This window comes from Pyrus communis, chromosome 3 (genome assembly GCF_041283825.1).
Source record: "Pyrus communis isolate YQ-2024b chromosome 3, ASM4128382v1, whole genome shotgun sequence".
Lineage (NCBI taxonomy): Eukaryota > Viridiplantae > Streptophyta > Magnoliopsida > Rosales > Rosaceae > Pyrus > Pyrus communis.
This window is the reverse complement of record NC_142567.1, coordinates 20,440,198-20,446,331: the sequence shown is the minus strand read 5'-3', so window position 1 is coordinate 20,446,331 and position 6,134 is coordinate 20,440,198.

The window sequence follows — 6,134 nt, the reverse complement described above, 5'->3', positions numbered from 1 at the left end:
ACGAAGTTGAGAATCAACTTAGCAAAAAGATAAAAGTTATAAGAAGCGATAGGTAAGGTGAATATGTTGCAACCTTTTCTGAATTTTGTACTCAACATGGGATTATTCACCAAACTACTGCTCCTTATTCACCTCAATAAAACAAAGTTGCTGAACGCAAAAATCGTACATTAAAAGAAATGATGAATGCTATGTTGATAAGTTCTAGGGCAGCCCAGAATTTCTGGGGAGAAGCATTGCCTTCTGCAAACCACATTCTCAATAAATTACTTCACAAGAAGTTAGATAAGACACCTTATGAAATATGGAAAGGTAGAAAGCCTTCTTATAAATTTCTCAAAGTTTGGGGGTGTCTAGCTAAGGCAACAATCCTAATCCTAAGAAGATTAAAATAGGACCTAAAACCATTGATTGTGTTTTCATTGGTTATCCCATAAATAGTAGTGCATGTCGATTTTTTGTACATAAATCGAATAATCCCGAAGTACATATTAATACAATAATTGAATCAAGGAATGCCACATTCTTTGAAAATGTATTTCCATGGAAAATTGCACAAAAACAAAGTTCTTTGAAAAGAACTTATGATGACTTTAATAGCAGTCATAAAGAAAGTAATGATAATTCTGCTGACCAAGAACATGTACAAGAAATTGAACCAAGACGTAGTAAGATGGCTAAGATATCAACGTCTTTTGGACCTGATTTTCTTACTTACTTGATAGAAAATGAGCCTTAAACGTATAAGGAAGCTATATCCTCTCCAGAAGCTCCATTTTGGAAAGAGGCTATTAATGCTGAAATTGAATCCATCATGCAAAATCATACATGGGAATTGGTGGATCTTCCTCCTGGAAACAAACCTTTAGGTTATAAATGGATTTTCAAAAGGAATATGAAAGCAGATGGACCTATTGACAAGTATAAGGCAAGACTTGTCCCCAAAGGTTTTATGCAAAGAGAAGGCAGCTTATACTATTTTGATACATATTCGCCAGTCACAAGGATAACATCCATTCGCATGTTGATTGCTATTGCAGCAATTCATAATCTTAAGATTCATCAAATGGATGTCAAGACTGTTTTTCTAAATGGTAATTTGGACGAGGAAATTTATATGGAACAACCTGAAGGTTTCATAGTGCATGGCCAAGAGAGAAAGGTATGTAGACTTGTTAAATCACTTTATGGTTTAAAACAAGCACCTAAGTAATAGCACCATAAGTTTGACACTGCAATGTTGTCAAATGGATTTAAAATAAATGAGTGTAACAAATGTGTTTACAGTAAAAGCACACAAGAGGGATATGTCATTGTGTGTCTATATGTCGATGATATGCTAATTATTGGTAGTAATCATGAGATTATTAAATCTACCAAAATAATGTTGGCTAATAAGTTTGATATGAAAGATATGGGAGTTGCAGATGTTATAGTAGGAATCAAGATTTCTAGAACGTTTGAATGACTAATTTTATCTCAATCACATTATATTGAGAAAATACTTACAAAATTTAGTAATTATGTAAGTAGTCCTGCAAAAACACCATATGATGTCAATTTGCATTTATCAAAGAATATTGGTCTATGTATATCTCAATGTGAATATGCATGAATAATTGGTAGTCTAATGTACATTACAAATTGTACACGTCCGGACATTGCATATTCAGTTAACAGATTAAGTAGATATACAAGTAATCCTAGAAATGATCATTGAAAGGCAATTGCAAGGGTTCTAGGTTATTTGAAATTTACACAGAACTATGGATTGCACTTCACAAGATATCCAGCAGTACTTGAAGGCTATTGTGATGCTAACTGGATATCTAATACATAAGACTCAAAGTTCACGAGTGGATATGTTTTTACCCTGAGAGGCGGAGCTATTTCATGGAAATCCTCTAAACAAACGTGTATAGCTAGATTCACTATGGAATCTGAGTTTATTGCTTTAGATAAAGCAAGGGAAGATGCTGAATGACTTCGTAATTTCTTAGAGGATATTCCCAATTGGCTGAAGTCGGTGCTCGCCATATGTATACATTGTGATAGCCAATCAGCGATTAGAAGGGCACAAAATCATATGTATAACGGTAAGTCCCCACACATACGTCATAGACATAATACCGCAACTTCTCTCAAGTGTTATAATTACCATTGATCACATAAGGTCAAAATAAAATATAACGGATCCGTTTACTAAAGGTTTGACTAGAGAGTAAGTTTATAAATCATCGAGGGGAATGGGTTTAAAGCCTATCTTAAGAATCGCCATAATGGTAACCCAACATAGCTGACTGGAGATCCAAAGATCTAGGTTCAAAGGGACAACCGAATTGTGGATGATTCAATGGGAGCATTGCGGAGATAATCTCCTACCCATGTCCTATGATGAAACAGTGTTATCTGCAGCGTGTTTAGGATAAGCTTTGCTTTTAATGATTCCTATACTTGGAAATAATAAGTGGGGTATTTTGCAAGATATTCTTAATGGGATATCACCTACATGAGTGTGAAAAGTGACCGTTTCTATAAGAATTATTAGGCTGAATTCTCTAAAGCACTCAGGATTACCGGGAATTGTTTAGGGCCAAAATGAACACAACCGTAGAATCATGTGTTCGGAGGAATACCGTGTGAATATTATTGTCTTGGTTTACATCAACGATTGAGCAGTTCAAGACATCACGTTCACTAATTAGCTAGTAAATCCAATAATATTTCACTAAGGAAGGTTCAAAGCCAAAAACTACCTCTCCCCATACGGTATTTATCCAATTAAACTCTCTCTAAGTGTTTGCATCTTCATTTGCATTAAATTTTATTAATTTTCATTCATGTGGTGATTTTTAGAAATTTAATGATTTAAATATTAGCATTATTAATATTTAAATATTCAATATTTAAGTGAATGAAAATTAAAGTAGTCATGGGATGGGATGGGTTTGACCTGCAGCATTTCCAAAAAGTTATGTATGTTTGAACAAAGGTCACAGTCTTTTGGAAACAGATGCACCTTTGAACAAAGGTTGCAACTTTGTCTTTTGGAAACGCAGACGCAACCTTTGTATTTCGGTAGTAGACGTAATTTTGAACAAAGGTTGCATCCTTTGTCTTTTGGAAGCAGATGCAACCTTTGAAAAGGGGGCATGTCAAAGCCTATAAATAGACTACCAAGTCAAGCATTCTAGATATAGTTTTGCATCCAGAAATCATATAGAAATTAGAGTAGTTTAGTGTTCAAGAAAGAGAGAGTTTTAAACATTTTTGGTTCACTGTTCTTTGTGGATTGGAGTGCTACTTCCGCAAAGAGAAAAATTGTTGTATCCTAGGAGAAGGCACCACCAAGGGGCAATCTTGTCTTAAGGTTATAGAATCAAATTCTAGCCTCGATCTCTTAAGGTTCTTCTATTCCTTGTTCTTCTTGCATTTGTAGAAATTTTATTGTGTATTATTCAATAGTTTATAATAAAAAATATATAGCAGTTTTCAAAGTTTTTTCCAACTTTCAGAATTTGTCAGTGTAGGTTATTTTGATTTCTTCACAACATTTGACCATCTCTTGTGTATTTTCTTGGGTATATGCCAAGAACACCTATATTGAGCGATGTGCTTTATCGGAGGAACTTAGGGCCATCTTTAATTCTCTTGGTCACACACCTTGGATTGTGCTTGGAGATTTTAATTGTGTTTTGGGTGCTTGTGAAAAAAAGAGGAGGTGTTCTCCCTAACCTTTGCTTGAATTCAAACTATGTTTATTGAATGTGGTTTGCTTCACTTTCCAACAAAAGATGTCCCTTTCACTTTGGTACAACGAGGCCTATGAAGGAGTGTTGAAATGCTTTTGAGTAGATGTGTTGGTTATTTAATTTGGTTATTTAATTGGGTTCATTCATGGGGTTCTTCTGAGTGCAGTAGTGTGCCTCGTATATCTTCGTATCATTGCCCGCTTCTTATGTCTTTTAGTTGGGTATCTGTGGTGCCAATAGTTCATTTCCCCTTTCAGAGAATGTGGTTAGAAAGCTCGGATTTTATTCTGTTGGTTTCTGACACATAAGCTGGGCTCCACTTTTTTTGGAGATTTCAACTATGATGTGGATAATTCTTTGCACGATTTGGAAGTAATACAGGAGGAAACTACTTGTCTTGGTCCTCTGATGATAGATTTGCACGAGAAATGCAAGCCCGAGGGCTTGTACATGAGGTTCTTTGATTACAAAAATGCATTTGAAGGATAAATCACGAGTTCTTTGGTTATCTCTAGGGAATGGGAATACTAAATTTTTTCACTCTATTGTGAAATTCAAAAAGCTTCATTAATCTTTGGCATCAGTTTGTGTGGGTTTCATACATTGGATGATTCGGTCTCTATACAAGATCACATCGTGACACACTCGAATTGGATTGGTGTGGCTGGGTTTAAAAAAGTTCTCCCTATAATCTCTTCACATTCGATTTGGATTGTAGGTGATGGTTCTCAAGTTTTGTTTTGATCTAATAATTGGTTAGGCGGTCTTTTGATTTCCTATCTTAACACCTCTGATGCTCTTGCTTCTACAATCAAAGCATGAGTGAGAGACTTTATATGTGGTTCTCATTGAATTGCCGCTGGATTTCATTAAATTTTTTCTGAAGTTGCTTCTTTAATTATAGCTACTCCTATAATGTTTCAGGCATCTTCCGATTCTTTATGTTGGTGTGAATCTCTCTTTGGTATTCTTACAGCTAAAGAGGCTTATTCTCACTTGTTTAACTTTGGCATCCAAGTGCCTTGGAGAAAAGGTCTCATCATATTCAACCAAGGCAAAGCCTAACTATTTTGGAAAGTTTTTACATGGTCGTCTCCTCACTGATACGGTGCCTCAACTTATGGGAGTTTCGATAGTTTCTCGTTGCTCATTTTTGTAATTTAGCTGTTGAGTCTCTATCTCACATTATTTATTTGGAACGTTCTTAAACCGTTGGTCTTTGGTCTTGGTTGTTAGAGCTTTTTCATCATCCTTATCTAGTGGTTCAATCAGTATCTTTTCTAAAACTTTTTCTTACATCTTTTCCTAGTTCTACTCGAAAACTTTGGATTATAGTGGCTTGTACTTTTATTGGGGACTTTGGTTTCTTCACAATCAAATTTGGTTTGAGGGTAAGTCTATTGTCCTAGATTATACGTGGCTAGCTGCTCGGTTTTCGTGACTTGGCTCTAGTGTGTTTTTCAAGCGGTAGGTCATCCTCTTTAGTGTTGCCTATTTTCTCAATATAGGTATCTCGCTGCTTTCTATTGTGGCTCCATTCTTTATTCCAGTCATCTGGAGGTTGCTAATGGTCGGGTGGCTCAAGGTTAACATCAATGGATCTTGTGCCAATGAACGTGCTAGATTTTGGGGGATTTTTCGCTCATTAAAAGGTAGGGCACTTGGTGCTTTTGCATCAAACAAAAAATTCGTAAGTTCAGCTGCTACATAAATTCCTTCTTTCATAGAGGCTGTGCGTATAGCTTAGGTCAGAGATTGGAAACATTTATGGATTTTTAAGGCTCCTAAAGTGGTTTGTGGTTTGTTACAGTAGATTGGAATAATTGTCTTTGGCAACTTTGTCAAATGCGATTTATGTGTACACACATTTTATAAAGAAGGAAATCAAGTTGTAGATGCTTTAGCTTCGTTTGGGGCAATTAGTTATGCAAATTATTGGTTGTTTACCATTCCAGATTTTGTAGCCTTTGCTCATACTCATGACATTTTGTTTTGTCTTTATTATCGTTTTTGTTGATCCTTTTTTAGTCTTTGTGGATATTAGCACAATGCCCTTGCTTATATCTTTTTCATTTATTTTTATTTGTTATCAATAAATTTGGTGGATGATGGACATGAGAGGAGTTTTTGGGTGTAATGGTCCTCACCCCTTTAGGGTTTTTGGGAGAGTAGGAAATTACTTGGTCTATTTTAAAAATCACTCTAAACCTTGTAGGTGTAAAATGCAATTGACCTTTCATAGAATTATTATCATTGCACATTCGTAATCAATTAGGGAAGCAAGTAGTATGTCAACCTACTAGTCCTTCCTTATTCAAAATTCTCACTAACGAAGATGAAGGTCTATAAACCTATACTGATTTGCTCATCTCCGATCCATAA